The sequence below is a fragment of the Lutjanus erythropterus genome, chromosome 7 (assembly GCF_056507025.1).
Source record: "Lutjanus erythropterus isolate fLutEry1 chromosome 7, fLutEry1.hap2, whole genome shotgun sequence".
Lineage (NCBI taxonomy): Eukaryota > Metazoa > Chordata > Actinopteri > Lutjaniformes > Lutjanidae > Lutjanus > Lutjanus erythropterus.
In genome coordinates this window covers 10,509,445-10,528,075 of record NC_139323.1, presented here as the reverse complement: position 1 = coordinate 10,528,075, position 18,631 = coordinate 10,509,445, and the positions used below count along the sequence as shown (strand labels likewise).

At 38.4% G+C, this 18,631-nt stretch overlaps 1 protein-coding gene across 3 annotated transcripts in view; it reads right to left on the bottom strand.

The window, feature by feature from the left end:
• lpp (LIM domain containing preferred translocation partner in lipoma) overlaps positions 1 to 17,621 on the bottom strand; it is a 189,790-nt gene extending 172,169 nt beyond the window's left edge. The window contains exons 1-2 of one of the 3 annotated variants that reach the window (XM_084722644.1): positions 17,439 to 17,621; positions 9,591 to 9,662 (exon numbers count right to left, since the gene is read on the bottom strand). The gene's annotated coding sequence lies outside the window, so the exon portion shown is untranslated. Of the gene's footprint in view, positions 1 to 7,419; positions 7,513 to 9,590; positions 9,663 to 17,438 lie in introns of those variants that run through there. The other 2 variants (XM_084722645.1, XM_084722646.1) reach the window with 2 other exon arrangements.
• Between the last annotated feature and the right edge of the window lie 1,010 nt (positions 17,622 to 18,631).

Below are 18,631 nucleotides of genomic sequence, written 5' to 3'. Positions count from 1 at the left end.
TGAAACAGGCAAACAAAAACAGTTATTCTGGCCTGGAATAGAAATAGAACAGAATAGAAAAGGAGGACACTGCAGATGTAGCATTGCTATAAGAGAAGCAAGTATTTAAACTTAACGTTTCCTTCCACAGTTAATGGTATACAGCCGTTTCTTTTTGTATTGTTTTGTTTGTCTTTTTTTTTTTTTTACAAATTGTTCAAGTTCGTGTATTGAAATTGCTTTGCAGGTATTGCAAATTTCAGAAACTGAAGAGGTTTTTACAAACCACTTCAACCTTTTTTTATCTGTCAGAAGTATCTCAAGGCTGACTTTCCCTCTCTTAATCAGGATCAAGAGAAACCACAGCTAGGTTCAAAGTTCAATTTAAAATGGGTGTAGAATTACTCCAGAGGGCAGATAGCACCAGTTCTAAGGTGTCATTTACATTCTTTTTAACCCCTAACACTTCCCTAATAGTGATATTAAATGTCAGTATAAGAATTTATGGTCTCACTTTTCAGTCAAGAGTGTTTTGTAATGCAAACACTTCCTATGTATTATGAAGAGTTTTAAAAAGTAAAGGTTACTTGTTCTAAAAGTAAAAATGAGCCTTATATTATATAACACCCCTGATAGAACTAAAAAAAAAAAAAAAAGAACATTGTGCTTGAATTCAGTTGAAGACGCATCATTTCTAATAGCCTAATTCACAATGTTGATAATATTTATTGACTTCTGCACCATAAATACATTCATCCTTTCGTTATTCTATTCTGATTTAAGTGGCTTGCAGTTTATGTGTTTTGGCACGTCGTTAATGGCTCTGTGTTTTGCCAACAACATGCTTCAGTAATTTGACTGTCTTTAGAGGCTGGCATCTGTCACTGCATGCTAAGCAAGTATATCAGTCACATTGTGTAAAGTGTCCCATTAGCCTCCAGCTTCTGCCTAATCTGAGATTAATCAGTTAGTGGCATCTGATCCTAAATGATAGGGACACAGAGAAAATGTCACTTCTGGCACACAATCACTCCACTGTCATTACGACAATGTTAAAGATTACTGTTGTTTACTGGTCACGAAAGTGTTGATGAACAACAAATTCACCAACCAGAATGTGAAAAGGATGGATGTTGGGAATGCCATGTACAGCTAAAGCCACAATCAGACGCAAAAGATTATCAGTCAACAACATTTTTTCTTGGACTCCCAGTGTCTTTTTCACATACTCAGGAACTTTCCCATCATGTCACCAGAAAAAAATAAAGTTTTGGCTTTGGTTTCTTGGCTGTGGCTCCAAAAACAGTCCAACTCCTGAGCTAGTACTTTCTGAAGTTCTAGATAGTATGAACTATTACTAATATTAATATTAGGACTAGAGATGAGAATTATGAGAGAGACGTAAGGGGATGAAGACTGTGCAAGAGAGAAAATGCATCTACATTAGCTACTAAGGTAGAAAAAATGCCCACAAAAACACCCCAAAAGTTTCAGAAGATCATCTCTACTTTGTGGACAAACCTTTTTTCCTTTCAGTCTGCTAAGTCCACACTGCTGTTGTTGATGTTTCCTGACCTTATCAGTTATGCTGAAAATAGCCATTGTTGATGTGGCTTTTCCTAATTAGTAATCAGCAACAAGGCCATGTAGACAAGTTTAAAAGTAATATGGCTGACGATGCAGCTGAAAAAAATCTAGCAACAAGACTTTATTCTTGGACTTTATTCTACTGGAAGGAGGCACCTTAAGTTAAGCTTATCTGTCCTTGTTTTTATAGGGTTTTCATACTGGTTAATGATAATGTGTTGTGCTTATGTGGCATGAAATCATATTATTTTAATTGTTAGGTGTTTAAATTCCAATAATGAGAAGCGGCACTGGCATCAACTCAATGTTACATTATAGGCACATTTACACACTGTCAGGGTTTTTAAAACTAAGTTAAGTGTTTACTATGAGATAGGTTAAAAGTGAATGTGTGTGTATATAAATTCCCATCACCATATGCCAATCAGAAACAGGCTTGAATTTGCACAGCAGTTTGCATTTATTGATCAAACAGCTGGAATAAACTAGAGACAACTCAACCAGTGATAAAAGAATAATCAAAATTGATTGTGGTCAAACATCTAATTTCAATGTTTCTTATGTTGAATTTAAAAAAAGAACTTCATTTTGGGTCAATGGCTCTTAAGTCTGGGACAGATGAAAGTAGAATGTGGGACAGTTGCAGAACACTGAGGAAAAAAGTTCAGTTCAAGCCCTGATTTCCTAAAATCTGGAATTTACGTTTGGGGGTAATTCAGAATTGTGGTAAATTAGAGATCAGAAGCCGCTTTTGTTTACGTGTCTGTGTATTCTAAGACCTCGTGTTTCAACAATTACTCCCATTTTTGAGGTCAAATCTGCCACCATTATCACTGTAAACTGCATAAATGCAGTGCGAGAATGGAAAATTTGGCAAGCTTAGTAACAGTAAATAAGGAGGGCTGGGCTTAGTGAAGGGTCAACTGTGCATCCAAAAATAAGTTCTGCAGTCTACATATACAAGCTATGGTTGAAGCAAGTTGTTTTCCCCCTGCCCCCTCCTCCCCAGACTCGAAGAACCTCAGGCAGGCTGCAGAAACACTGCAGGAACACAAGACAAGCACAATATTATAATTGGACAATAACAAGCGAGGACGAGTTTTGCACTATAAGCTGATCAGCTGTTTATAACTGTCAATTTGTCTGTCAATGTGAAGTTAAGCCTTAAGCCTGTTATCCTGAAAACAAGAGCCCACTGCTCTGAAAATACACACTCTGGAGTTGGAGTTCAGTAGCTGCCTGCCTTCTGTCTGCCAGACTCTGTTAGCATATAGCTCAATTTAAGCATTATAAACATCAACTCCTACAAGACTATCAATCATTTCTTACAACTTATAAAGGCAACAACTCATTTGACAAATACTCAGCATAAATTTGAACTCTAATTAATGTGAAACATGCAAATGATAACCAGAGACCAGAATTGGAATTTCAAAGGGGGGGCCCTTACATTAAAGGTGCTACAGATTTCTCTTTTATGTGAAAGATAAAAACTATATTCTTCAAACATGACAAAGTGTTTAGCAGAGGCCGTTGACATCTCATCACATAGAATGAAGCATGGCCATGACGAGTGTGGAATATTTTATTTGTATTGGGAAGGGGAACAATGAATACCGGCAAAGTCTTGAGGAGAACCTCCTCCAAAGTGCCAAATACCTTAAACTGAAGTGTTGAGTTATGTTCAGACACACACAACAACATACTGGCCACCAGCATGCAGTCAAACCAACAATAAAATGAGGGACCCAGCCAAAACCTTGAAATCTATTGAAAAATAATGGGTCTGAGATTGTTGTTTATTGACTCACACCATCCAGCTTGACTGGGAAAAACTTCAATTTAGATTGGGAAACAAGTGCCAAACAGACACTGCTTGCCAAATACTCAAATATGCCACTACACAGTCTTTGCTTGTGGTGAAGTACATTTAAAATAGTAGTTCTGCATTTCAATAAAAAAAAAAAACAGCAAAAATTCAAAACTTCTTATTCTTAAATTGGCGGTTCTATCATCATTGGTGCAACAATGGCAATTTTACCAAAAAGCAGCACACTGTATATTTTACATACATTGTCAGAGTTCAATGAACACTCTTCACTCTCATCAGTATAGAAAAAAATAGCTGTTTAGAAGGCCTCCTTACTTAGAGTTAAATACAAAAACAGAAAGTAATCAAACCCTTAAAGTGATTCTCCTTAATAAGAAAGATAATCTCCTCCACTTCAGCCTGATTCTCCTCAGCTCAGTTGGATCCTCAGTGTAATTGCTCTTGTTAATCATGCCTTAATTTGTTGACAAGATTCATTTGGAAGACTTGTCTTCAAAACACACAATCTCTCCCAATCTGGGGATGCCAGCATTTTGAAATTACGGGCCGCAAAGCAGAATGAGACCAGATTAAGTCATTTTAAGAGTGTTGGGGATGTCGCCAGAGACTGATGTAACCAACAATCGATCTCTGTCACTGCTTATTTAACTGGTAGAGCCACTGAGCTATCTCAAAATACTCTCGGTGATGCTGTATTTGATAAGGATCTGCTCACTGCAACATTCTTAATAGTGTGATTGTAAATAAAGCTGATAGTGAAATACAATATTTTTAATACACTGCACAATGCAATGGTAAAATTTAGATAGCTCTAAACCCTGTAATTCTGATCGTATATTATATAAAGTCTCTAACAGGATGTGTTAAAATCAGCTACAGCATGATTAACTTTGATGGCTACTCAAAAGTAATTAGGTCATCAAAGCACTCTAGATGTTTTTACATATTTATTTATTATAACAGTCAGCTCTGACAAAACTCCTCCTAACTGTCTTCAATCTCTTCCCAATAAAGCTATTATAATCTTGCTTGTCCCCACTGTTACTTTATGCTAAAACATAAAGTAACAGTGGCACAAGTAGAAAAGAATTAGAAAACTTAACTGCAGAATTGTAAGTAAGGAAAGATTTTCCTAGTTGACCGGTAGTTGTCAGTTCAAGCCATTAGCCAAGTAGTCCTTAGACTTTTATTATGTTAATTTCATTATTTACATATATGTTAGGAGCACAAAGCGAGCCGGCTGATAAAATGCAATGGCAATAGAGGTAATGACTGTCTGAACAACCAGCAGGAAACTGAACATTTACATTTTTTCAATACAGTATAACCTCATACAAAGACCCACATTTATCCAAGGTATAAGAACAAAAAGCAAGGAAAGATAACCAAATCAACAAAACCTTAGCAAGTAAACATAATCAGGTAGGCAAAATGTTCCCCTGCTGAAACGCTACTGGTGGTGGCATGCAACCATGTCATGCCCAGTGGAATCAACAGATAAGACTCTTGGCACTGACTAATATTTTAGTTGATTATTAGGGGACAGCCCTACTGAACAGACTCAGTAAAATCTTGCTAACATTTGCTAGCGTTAGCAGCCTCAAGCTAGCAGTCATGCCAAAACCAAGTGAGATAAGTGTTCTATATCGGGCTGGGTGATATGTCCTTTATAACATATATAGAAGAATAACCTAAAAATATTCTGTCCACATCTGACATTATTTACACCTCAATATATTTTACTCTGAAATAACATGAAATTCTCAAACCATGCAAACATATGACAATCTCAGGGCTGGGCAATATAGATAAAATAAAATATCACAATAGCTTTTGCCAAATACCTCAATATCAATATTGCATCTATGACCAATAGTCATAATGGATGCTTTCTCACTGATAAATAATCATCAGTAATGTGGATATCATGACTAAAGGCAAATAAGAGGAAAGTTCAGAAAATTACATCGCTTTACTGTAATGCAGCCTTTAAAACCAGGAAAAGACAACGCTTCTGCCATATCACAATATAACTATATCCAAAGTCTAAGATGATCACTATTCTTTTATCACAACATTGATTAGAGCTGTCACAATATAAAATTTTCACTACACAATTATCATGGTTCAAAGAATTCACATAAACCTTAGTCTGACATCAAGTTTGATGCATGTGGACTGTACAATGATCACACTTACTGAAATCATAGCACAGCATAATATCCATATTAGGGGTGGGAATCTTTGGGCACCTGCCGATTCGATTACGATTACGATTCAGGGGCTACGATTCGATTATAAAACGATTATTGATGCATCTTTATGTATATTGATGCACTTTTTCACAAACACATTTCTTTTTGTCTCACTGAATAAGCATTCGTCACTTGCAATTTTTAAAAACAGCGCATTTGTAATAAGAATTCATTTCGATTATATTTTATTAAACTATTGGAAATATGTGCAAACTGGAAAGTACCAACAGTAGCCACTAGTAGCCGCAGCAACAGCAGCCTGCCGTCTCCCCGACTCCTCCGTCGGGTGGAATCGAGTTACGGCTTCTCATGTTTGTTGTGTTGCCAAAGTATTTTATTTTAGCTCGACACAGCTTACATATAACGTGGCTCTTGTCCAGTTCGCTTCCGCCGTCGACGTTGTAGAAGCCGAAGTGTTTCCACACGGCTGCTTTTAAATTAGAAGGAGCTGTTCGGACCTCATGGCGAGGTGGCTGCCGGTCGGCCATGTTTGTTTTCCGCTGTGCGCGTGTCGCTCCAGGTGCGCGTCCCAAAGTGTCCCGGCGATGACGCGTACCGCGCTTCTTAGTTCCACATTATTTAGAAGCTTCCGTATCACTTTAATTAACAGATTTAAATAATCGAAATTTGGACGTTTGTGAATCGATTCAGATTCGTCCACGTCCGAATCGCGATGCATCTAAAAATCGGAAATTTCCCCCACCCCTAATCCATATATTTGATAATGTTCTGGTTCAGGTTTAGTTTTTGCTTAGAATTGGTCAGTACTGTGAAAACTGCAGGGGGAAAGGGTCAAGAATGCTGATATTTTCAGTACTTTTTTTTAGTAGCTTATATTCAGTAAAGCGTACAGAATCTAGTCTCCAATCAAACTGTATTAAAAAAGAACAATTGACACTGGTGCACAAACATACTAACTAGTTCCAAGGCTGCATGCCGATACAGTCCCAGCATAAATTAAAGATAAAAGTAATTAGGTAATCTCACCACACCATCACTAAAGGGAGCAGCACCAGCCCTTAAAGCAAAGTAAAATCATTTACCTCTTCCCTCCACTACTACTGCCAGCCACTTGCCACTGTATGTTTGAAGTATGAAAGTAAGAGCCAGGAGGAAGGTCAGACCTGTTAAATTGTAGATATCAGTTGGAGTGGATGTTTGCAAAACCAGAATCCTTCAGTGACCCGAGCTGCCCTCCAACTCACACTCAACCACAAGTCATCTACAGGAAAACACACTGGGCTGTTTAACAATTCCTATCCTACAATGTCTGTTCAATTTGGTCAGACACAACAGACTATTTGTGCTTTTCACCCGCATCCCTAACCTGCTCGTATTACTGACAGGCAGTCGTATACAAGGTCAGTCTTGTGGTCAAAGAATTTCTCAGTGCAGTGCTGAGTTAGCCCTAACTTTTCAAAAACTTTCCCAAAATGTCTGGTGAGCCGGTGAGCAGTCAATATCAATTCCCTGTCTTTTCCATACTCGCAGACACACAGGAACACTGTGTGTAAGGATTGTGTCTGATGCAAGGAAACAGCAATGGCATCTCCTTTACACCTCTCAAACCTTCAATCAAGCAAACAAATACTGACACAAGTTTTCTGCAAACAGCCAATATATACTTATACGACTTTGGACAACGCAAAAAAGACATGGACGAATCCATCTTTTTATAATGTATTATACGAATATGCATGGCTATTTTGAACAAATTGCTCCCACAAAACTAACATAATAAAACAAAAAGCATAGAATAATACTCACAGTTTCTCTTTAGATCATTTGAAGCACAGAAAACTGCTAGGTTCACTAAATGGTAGTCACTTGGAAAGCTCCTCTCACCCCTAGAAAGCCTTATGCAGCTGAAATGACTCACATCCCCTCTTCCAACCTCTGTCAACCATCATGAGGAGGTAAACATTTCCAAATATGGAGAAAATATGAAGACAGTATTGAGGGCAATATCAGTTTGGTTTGCTTTTAACTTGGAATGCCATAGTCTGTGAGCCAGAGTCACTCAGCAGAGCCAGTTCTGTGGTGCATACCTTTCACTAGGAATAATAATGATGATTGTAGAAAACTTTTCACAATCGGTTTGGGTTCATTCTGACCTAAGATGGGTAACACTGTGAGCCTGCCCTGCAAGCTCCATTTTTATGGGTGGATAGTCAAAATTTCAAGAAAAGAAAATGAGTTGGCTTCAAAACATTAATGGGAGCGTCAATAAATTGGAGACACACAGCTAAATATAGACATAATTTACTTTTTCCGTGTATCAGGTGACAAGGGCCGGATTAGAAGGTAAAGATAGCCCATTTACTGTGAGAAGCTGTCTTATCACACAGATTGTCTTCAAGTGATTAAGAAGGTATAATTAAAGTCTGATTACTCCCCATGAGTGGTGTAGGTCAGCGGAGATCACGGTAATATTAAGAGCCGCTAAGAGAGAACATTACACCGTCCTGCCTGGATTGGAATTGTTTTGAAGAGCAATTTGGCTTGAGAGTGCTCATTTCCTCAAACAGCACAACCCACTTTATCCAAATCCCAAAGGGACAGACCGCATTCAGAGGACTGAAATTCTTACGTCTGCTTTTTTTTTGATCACTTTCCCTAATTCCTAAAGTCCTAAATCTGGTGCAGTTCTGATTTATAGCAAAGCTATATCAGTCTGAACAGTCAGAAGAATTAATATAACCTTTACATGACTCTAATGAAACATTTGTCTGGCAAATGATGAGAAAAGATGAGAAAAATTTGAGGAGACAGCTAAACAATGAGAATGCAGCTGTAATGTCAATGCAAAGATCAGGACATTAATGATATAAATGATCCAAAGATTAGAATAAAAGAGATGGCTACGTCTGCCTCCCGCCTTTTTGCACAAAAATAGATAAGTCTAATTCAAACAATGTAACCATCAGTACTTTCATATGGGGTTGGGTTGGGTAGTATGTTAAAATTTTCCTACCGGCCACCATCAACCCATCAACTGGTGACTGGTGATATATTTGTCCCCCCTCCCACCTCCTTCCGTCCTCCTGAGTCTCAGCTGGGAGATGTGTGCGAGTAGCGAGTTCATTTTGTTACTTACATTCAATACATCCAATAAACTAAATTAAGTGTGAAGAAATAAAACATTCTCACACCTATTTTCTTTTTTACACAGACAAATTCAACCATACGACTTCTGAGTTCACATTTGTCCGTTTTACTGAGCTAAGATGATTAATTGGCTTGTTAAAAGCATGTAAAGCTGACCTAAACTTTGTTAGTCTGTCCACTCTTCCAACAATCACCAACTCTGGTTTGGGTGGAATAAATGCTTTTCTAATGGTACCGTCCATATCTGTAAGTTTTCAGAAAATGTACACAAACACATTAGAAATGAACGCAGAGTACGGACAGAAGGCTCCGTCTGCATCCATATGTGTAATGTTTATCATAAATGAGCCTTTGTAGCGCCTGATGTATCCTTGAGCCACCAGCTTCAAGCAGAGATGAGCAGCAGGCAACAGAGTCTGATAAGCCCACTTGTTCCCAACACCCAGAGATTTTTTTTTTTTTCAATTAAAACTTGTGATTCTTTGGACCCAACTGACACTGACTCACGTGACATCACTTGAGGCTATTTATCAGATATCCTGAAGCTCCCTCTGGAGCCACACAAGGCCTTGTACAACTTTGTTCACATAGAGTGAAAACCAACTCCCCCTGTTTGAACACAGTCTACCAGAAAGGTGACAATACACCTGCTGTGCAAAAACTCACTGAGATATGATTGTAAGATGAGCTTAATAGGAATTCTCACTGAAAGATACATTGCGATTTACTAACTGGTACTCACACTGGAGACAGTGTATTTTATGATAAATTCATGACTGTTTCCGAAGTAGAAACATAGCAGAAGTTTCTGAAGTGCAGAAAAAGCTCACCTTTCCTCCTCTCTGGGTGTATGGGCTTTCTGGTAGATTGTTGAAGCAATGCTTTTTACTGTATGGTGAAATCTGTTGAGATTGAGAAATGGAGACACCTCTGTATTACTCAAAAGGATTACATAACTAGAACTGTGCTGAGCAGGACCGCACCAACATTGTCAACTCATAGATATTGTTTTCCATGACTGCTGTTCATCAGTGAAAAGATGAACTATGGGCCAGCTACTATAAATCCTGTACGAACCTGAGTGTAAGTTGTCCATTTAAATTTTAGCCTGTCATTTCTCACCAGGTACCTGTCACAGCCTGTTTGAGTAATATTTAACTTCAAAGACACAACACAGGAAAACAATGCTGTGACACTATATATTTCACCACAATGTAACAATTATTTAGTGAGGAAAAGTAGGACTAGGGATGTATCAGTATCAGTCCAATACCGTCCAAAATCACTGGATATTGGGAAGAGAGAAAGGTATAATTTCAACACGATCCATCTGCCTAAACTGGGGGTTTGTAACCTGTGGCTACAGAGTCACATGTGGCTCTTTAGCCCCTCTCCAGTGGCTCTCTGTGACTTTGACAAAAAATGGTATGGAAATGAATCACGGTATTTAAACATTTTGGTTTTCATTGATCATTGTTGTTGGTCTATGCAAAAGTCGGGACAACTCAAGGCAACATAACACATAATAGAGTTCTGAATTCTGACCCCACTCAAATTCTGAAGTTTTGAAAAAAATTGTGGCTCGGTCACTTTTCCTCTAAATTTGGACGGTGGCTCATTTTCTTAATCTCCATAAGTCAGGTGCAGATGTCAAATTAAAAAAATAGTCTTCAGGTAGAGAGAGAACTTAATAGTTGCAGTTCCAGAAAGATTTTTTTTTCTTCTGATCGTAAACTCTTTCCCTAAACTATCACATAAGTTGCTTAGTAAAACTCTGAGTGACGTACTGCAGAGAGAAAAGTGTCAAAAGTAAAGCAGATCAAATTTATTTTAATTTTAAATGAACTTCAAAGTTCTCTGTGTGAAAACATTTTTAGAAAATAAAGCAGCAGTATTGTATATCTGTATTTCTTACTTCAGGTAAGTAGAACATGACTAACAATATTTTGATAAATTATTAATCTACTGGGCTTTTATTTAACCGCACATGCTATTAGATGTAAAATAATGTCTGTCACAAGTCCCAAGAGTCCAAAATGTCTTCACTGCGTCTTTTGTCATATCTGAGAAGATTGGTATATGACTTGGAATAGATCATATTTGGAATAGACCTGATTGCATTTGATCCCAATAATTATGTCAGTTTGTTAAGTACACAACTGTCATGTCTTGTCAGAGACACCATCACTTTGTTGTTGCAAAGCAACTTATACCAAGGACACTAACAACAGGAGATTAAGCTTTCTCTGAGATGGTAAAAGCACAGGATAGAAGATTACTCTTTTTCTTTTCTTTTTTTAACCCAGCACTAGTTTAGCAGAGTTTGGGGAGGATGTGTATATGCTTCCTCTCTCGTTATCTGAATACCGAAAATTCTCCCATGGACCTTGAGGATGGTGCTAGCTATGAGTCGCTCCTGCTTTCTGACGCAACATCAAAGCCTTTTCAAAGAAACACCATGCATACTATCTAGTGCACTAAACCTGCAAACAGATTGCATAAGACTTTTTATACTGCTACTTTTTATTTCCATGTTTTTTAACTGCACAGCTAAGAGAGCTAACAGGGCAGGCTAGTGGAAGGAGAAAGCTGCATGCAAAGCAGACAGCAAGTAACATAGTGTGAAAGTAGAGAGAAGAGCCTGAGCAGAGGCAAACTCATGATAAGTCAGTGAATGTCAAGACCCTACAGTGCTGCAGCTGCAAAGTGCAATGAGTGCCAATATACGGATCAACTCCAAATGAATTCATCAGACACTTAGAAAAAAGGCCCATGAGGAATATGTTTCACCTCTGAGGGAGTCATGTAGGAATTATTCAGGTATTGTCCAGTACAATGAATTGTCCTACAGGATTTTTTGTAATCCACAAGGATTTCAGTTAAAAAAAAACAAAAAAAAAAACAGACAACAGTGTTGTTGTGCAAAGCAGCCAAGTACATGTCACGCCCCTACCTGAGAGCAGAGTAGAAATGTTATGCGGGCACTGACATGTCCTTGCTATGCTCTTGTATATTGTGTCAGAAGTCTGGTCATGCTTGACTATATATCATTATCTACGAAGTTTGTTTTTGTTTTCCTCTAACATTATAATGCAGTCTTTCTCTATGGTGCATATTCTGATGGAGGTAGGTGCTTTCACACTGTATAAACTAATAAAACATTATAGGTTGGAATCTTAGACGTGCCACTAACCCTCAGGTTTTGACCTCCCACATTTACAACACAGGCTGTTGCACAAACAATGGAGAGAGAAGACAAGTGTATGAATGTCTGAGAAACACACGGGTATCACACTATGTAGGTTAGTGTTCCCTGGTTAATTAATTAGAATGGCATGAGACTTTTGGTGGTACCTATCCCTAGTTTTTGCCTCTCATGGATTACCTGTCCATTCAAGTCACAGAATCAAGAATCCAATTGTCCAAAAAGTAATTACCTCACACTCTTTTAAAAACCTGAAGCCTGTTGTGCAACATTTACTCCTGCTCTGGAGGTCGTTCCAGGTTCTTTAAAGAGTCCTCTCACCATCTGGACTAAAAAATATTGTCTGTCGCATGCTAAAATGTATTTTTTTATATAAAATATTGTTTGAGGATTCTGGAATATTACCCTCTGGTGCAGAGGACCAGGTATTTATTTTTTGGGAAATTGGATGATCAAATAGTAGGGATATTAATGTTTAATAATTCATCAATTAATCTCCATTAACCCATAATATGGCTGCATGATTTGGTAATAAGGTCATATTGCAATTATTTTGACTGAAATTTTCTTTCATCTGGAGACCAAGGTTTTTAGGCCAGATCATCTCTGCAGCACTATAATACCCCATTATAATGCTGTCTTCTCACACATGAATTGTGATTTGGTTCTTGTTCTGCAATTTGGATACTGCACTTGGCCATATTGCGATTTTTAGTGTGACTTTATTGTGGTTGTGATTAATTGTGCAGCTCTGACCCAAAATGTACATTTTGTGTACCATTTGTCCAGAGCGCAGAGGTTTTCTCACAGCATGGTTTAGTCTGCCTGTTTAGTCTAGACATGGCACCCCATTTGAAATTATTTCGCTTGTTTGTCATTTGTGAACAAAGACAGACAGACAAGAGCAGTCTATCTGAGTGAGAGCCTTGTTGTTTTATTTTTTGTCTAATTGTTTGTTCTTCATGAATTACAATTTCACATAACTTATGTTCCACTAGAATTCTCATAAAACTTAAACTGACACAAGGACATGCATTTTGTATCTTATTAAATATCAATGTTTCATCAATTGTTGATTGTTAACATGTTTAACTATCAGTTCAACCCCACCTGAAAGGTACCAATAGACCACACTTATGCACACTGGCTTCTTGTTATGGTAAGGCTCACACTGAAGGCCCACCACTGTCTTGACATCAAGCTCTACTCTAAAACTGTGCATTTTGTGTGTGGGAAGCTGCTGCTATTCCTTCCAGAAAAGGACATCCTCATTAAAAGATGCCAAGAAACACAAACAGTAGAATAACTTGACTAAAGCTACCAGGGGGGCCCGGGCTCAAAGGCAGCCGAGGCACTCATCTCTTAACTTTAACATCATCAACGCTGTCAAATGAGTCCTTTTTAAACCGGAGATTTTAAAGACGGTTCCGTTTAATGTTGCCTGAGTCAAAAATGTGTCTGAGTGACGCAGATGTATTCGGTTTGATGACAGCACTCTCACGGGACCTTGGTGTTATTGATTTGAAATCCAACATCTAAGTCAAAGTTTGAATTCTTTCAGAAGAAAGTGAGGCTTATTTTTCACGTTAGCATGATTTTATGGCAGAACAATGTCTACAGTCTGGACCAAGGTTCTTTTCCAGTCAGATGAAGACAACTGACGACATTAAAGATATTTACACCATGTAGGCTGTCAGTTAGTCATCCAAGTGTGACTATGAATGTAATGGAATATAAAGCCTCATATAGAGGAAATGTTCAGGCTTGAAGCTAGATGTGTATACACATCTTCACAATACCTGTGCATAGCATAGAGCATGTGCATAACATAGCATAAATGCATAAAGGTAAAATTCACTACTAATAAACAAGTCTGGAAGAAACCATCACAGATGTTCATGGGAATTGTTTGGTTTAATTGGTTTGAGTCTGTTTTTAAAGAATTGTGGTTTTGAACACGGGATGTTCTCAACAGGGTGGACAATATGCTTTGACACAACGTTTCCTTTTCTAAGACATTCATGTGGATAACATTTAAAGGAATAGTTCAGATTATTTGATGTAGGACTGTCTGAGGTACTAATCCATAGTCAGTGTATTACCTAAGGTAGATGACAATCAGCATGCCCCCAGTTTGGAGAGGAATAGAGGGACACTAACATAGAAGCTAAGCAGTAAACTGCTATGGGACAATGTCAGCAACAAAAGGTATTTTAGCTGCCTGAAAATGGTCCACCTAAATCAGTTTAAATGTACACTATATTTTGAATAGTTCCACCACTTTTCTTGGCCATCAGACAGCCTTTTCCCTACAGGAAACTGTAGTTATATAAGCCAAATATCGTTCTCTCACAAACCCACCAAATTCCATAGAAAAATCTGTTAGTTTGGTTGGGGTAGTGTCACTTTGGTGAATCTGAACTAACCTCAGATGGGGGTCAAAGCAGCAGTAGACCAGCAACTCCCAAACCTATGGAGTTTGGTTGGTGGTATAAAGGTGATCCTGTCAAAAAAAAAAGGCTGTCTGACAGAGTAAAGCAGTGAAAATATTGTAAATATAGAATACATTTAAACTGATAGTGATTTTTAAGTGAACCTTTTTAAAGGGGCTAAAATGCCTTTTGTTGCCAACCCAGTCCACTGCTTAGTGTCAGTGTTGGTGCTCCTCTTTGCTTCTCCAAACTGGCAGCATGTTGACCAGCATCTACTGTAGGTAATACGCTGACTATAGATGAGTACCTCATACAACATGCATCAAATAATCCAAACTAACCCTTTGACTTCTTATATCAAAGAGGTAGAAAGACACTTCATTCAGTCCTGTCTCATAACTTCCTGTTGCACAGCAAGTGATCAAGATAAAGTTCATGGCATGGATCTGTCCTCCCTTGTTGACATACATCCTTGTTGACAAAAAAAAGATCAAGCTGGGAGTGATCCAATCAAATATCATTTTAGGTCCCAATACTGACGTGATTCACTTACAGGATATCAGACTGATGTCACCGATCCACATACTGATCCAGATTCTATCATCTAATATTTTAAGACAGTTTCAAGCTTTTCTGGAGTTAAATTTATTTCACTGCCATTCATATGTGTTTGAGGATCAGCGAGTTACAGAGAGGGAGAGGAAGAAAGATGTGAAAGATATATGGATGTATGGAAGATCTGTGTCACAAATGTGATAGTTTCTTAGCTTGTCTTTTCATCCAGACTAGGGCTGCACTATAATGATAATACACTCGTTTATGGGCCTTGAACAGCTCATGGTTGGCTTTCATTAAGGGATAAGTAGCCATAGTGACTGAACACATTTGTCATATACAGACTGACTAGCTAGTTTAAGTATTTATCAGTTTCCATAGTCACACCAATGTATCACCATCATATCATAGAAACAAAGAACAACAAAACACAGGTGCTACTGATAACATTGACGATGGCTCCATTCTGTTCAAGTTTCCCCTACTTCAGGATTCATTAATTTTATTATTTCTGTGCTTTTCCTGCTGCAACAAGGCCTTTTGTTACAGTAATGTATACGGCTTTCTTTTTCAGTTAGTATGCAGGAAATTAAAGTTATCATTTTGTACTGACAGGAAATGATACGATATGTGAACGGCCATACATCAATCAAATTGTGACTGTATGACTGGGCTGGCAATTAAAGGTACTACAGGAAGCATTTTATATGATAAAGTTGCCTTTTCTAAAACATTCAAATTGGATAACATTATCTCAAGAAAGAAGAAAGTCATTTCATTCATTCAAAACCATCTTTGGTACACTGCATGACGCAGGACTGTTCTGCCTTATTGGCTTGCAAGTTAGGGTGACCATACATCCCAAGTTTCAGGTGGCAGTCCCTGTTTTTGGTGTCCTGGCCCTGGCTGGAGCTGTCTGCCGAAATACACTTTTTTTTCTGTTTTTTACTGTGTGTGAAATAATATTTTAAATGGCAAGAAGGACCAGACAACAGAGCCTACTGGTTGCATCTCAATTGTGTTGTTCAACAGAGGAACTACTTTCTATAGCAGCTTCATATCACTCTTCTTCTTCTTCTTCTACTGTACTAACTACTTGTCTGTGCTAATTCAGCCAGAAGCTACCAGGTGTCAAATGAATCCACAACGTCACTGCAAATACAAAATCTTGTACTTATAGATGACTAAATACACTGTATCGAACATGGCTTTTAGTTTCTTAGTTAGTATCCAATTTCATCGGTTGACCTGCACCATAGTTTATCACAGTACAAAAGTAACCATGATCAAACTGATTTCATAGGTAATAACAATGGATATTTTAATGATGAACTGACGACCAAATTAAAAATGTCCCCAGTTTTCATTTAAAAAATCTGGTCACCGTAACTCAAGTACATGAAAATGACAGAGAGCAGTATCTTCATAGTATTTGGGCTTACAGTAGTTACCAGTTTCATAGACACTATTTAAGAAATCTGCTTGCTAGATCTGTGAAAAGTCACCTGCATTGACTTTAAATCAGGACTCAAACTTTGGGTGGAGCCAGGTCTGGCCTGTTGGTGCATTTCTGTGTCACATATCAAAGCAGTGATGGTTTCCTGTCTTGTCATCCAGACCAGGTCTAAAAGTAAACTACTGGCCTGCACTGTAATGTTAGTCCTCTCCTTTGTGTTTATGGGCTTTATGTTACTTACGTACAGTTTGCGTGAGTTATGTCTCAACAAACATCATACATGTACAGTATGTGCTATGACTTAAATAGTCATTTGTAAAGTCTTATGGATATATAAGTCATTAAAACTGACCATGAACCACTGTTAATAAGAAAGACTCATACAAAACTATTTAAACAACGTGGCGAATCAGTGCTGTCGTAAACAACATACGTTAAGAGGCTAACGTTACGTTTTCTAACCTTTCTTGTACTACGACGCCAAAACTAGCAGACACTTAGTTAGCTAACAGTTATTCCTGTAACGGGACACTTAGTTAAACTGGTGTTTATGAGAGTGCCAGAGTGAAATTCAGCGACATATATCCCTGCAGTTCGGGGTCTCTCTCATGTTTCTCCGGTGACAGTGAGTCTTCCGCATTGCTCAGCAGCAGACCACTCGGCTAAAAACAGAAACACCAGAGACGCCCTGAGTCGCTACTTGCAAAACCTGACGGTTCACAATGTCTTATATCTTTCAATGCATGACTGAGCCTGGCTCAGCACAAGCTAGCGACAAGTTAGCTTTGTTAGTATCCTCATGTAACATTAGTACGAGCCAAGGCTAGCGTTTCAGTCCACGCCCTCGTTGTGAACCCCGTCCGAGCTACAGTAAAATTCATATTACTGCCTAACAAGGCCGAACAAATTGAAGACGAGCCGCTCCAACGCCGGGTTAAGCAGTCATATCTTAAATTACGCCACTTTCAATACAGCCGATACTCACAGGTATGTTTAAAGCGTCAGAAAAGTGCTCGATAGTTTCGCTTACCTCGCTTTCTAGGAAATATGAGAGAGTTTCAAATCCCACCAAAAAAGTGAAACTTCTTGATCCAAATTCTGGGAGAGTTGTAGGCAGTGACGTCACGCGCTGAAATTCCAGCCGTCTCAGTCAGTTCAGAAGTTTGCCCATGTAAGGCAGCAGGCCAGCGGTGTCACCGAGCCAAAACATCCCGGCCCCAGTGCCCGGGGCTACTCATCAGCTGCTGTGTATTTATAGAACAATGTATGGAACCGAAAAAATGCACAATTAAATATATACTACAGTGCTGTTTATCATTTTTTCCTGTGCTAAAACTTCATGACTATGTCTTATTAAGCCTGTGTGTGTTGACTGTTGAGAACATATCGTGCTATCAACTGAAACGTGTTAACAATTTTATTTCCTGTATGGTCAAGATGCACAACTGCGAAATACAATCAAATTCAATAGTCATGTCTTACAGGACATGTCTTGTCTCATATGTGAGTGAAATGTCTGGAAAGAAAAAAAATGCAAATAAAACAGAAACACCTTACACTAAAGTTCAACAACTTCACCTCAAACTGGCAAACGTCTTGTCACGTACAGCACTGCAATAGGGGAGACCGGGGACGGTAGTAACACTTTGTTTGAGCATCAGTAACTCAGTGGTTGTTCATGACAGATGTCTCTAAACTTTGATACATGCTACCCACATTTGTCTGCTACAAACTCACAAATTATTTGTTTATCTCAAATACAAAGAGTTCTGTTGTTACAGCCTACCCACTACTGGGGTGAGTTGTAATACCAGCTGGTGATGGATGTAATGAAGAGAGGTGATTTTCTGAATTAATATTTACACTACCTAATTTATGAAAGATCTTTATTGAAGAATTGACGAATAATGAATACAATGTTTTTGAATCACATGAACAATTTAAATGGACTGTATTCCTGAACATGAATGTAGCACATAAGGGTTCAATCACTGTCAAAGGCAAAGGCAAATGTAGATGGCTGCCCCTGGGGTGCAGGCTTTGTGGGCACCGAACTGACAAGATAGACCCTTGACCCACTCTTCTTTTCACCTTGTGTTTGCAAAGTGTTCCAGGCATTCAGTGCAGAAATTCTCATCATTTTAATGAACTGCTACAACTATCCCACCTCCAGCAGCCATTACATAGCTAACTGTCATAACATGTGGGTGTTAAGATAGCATG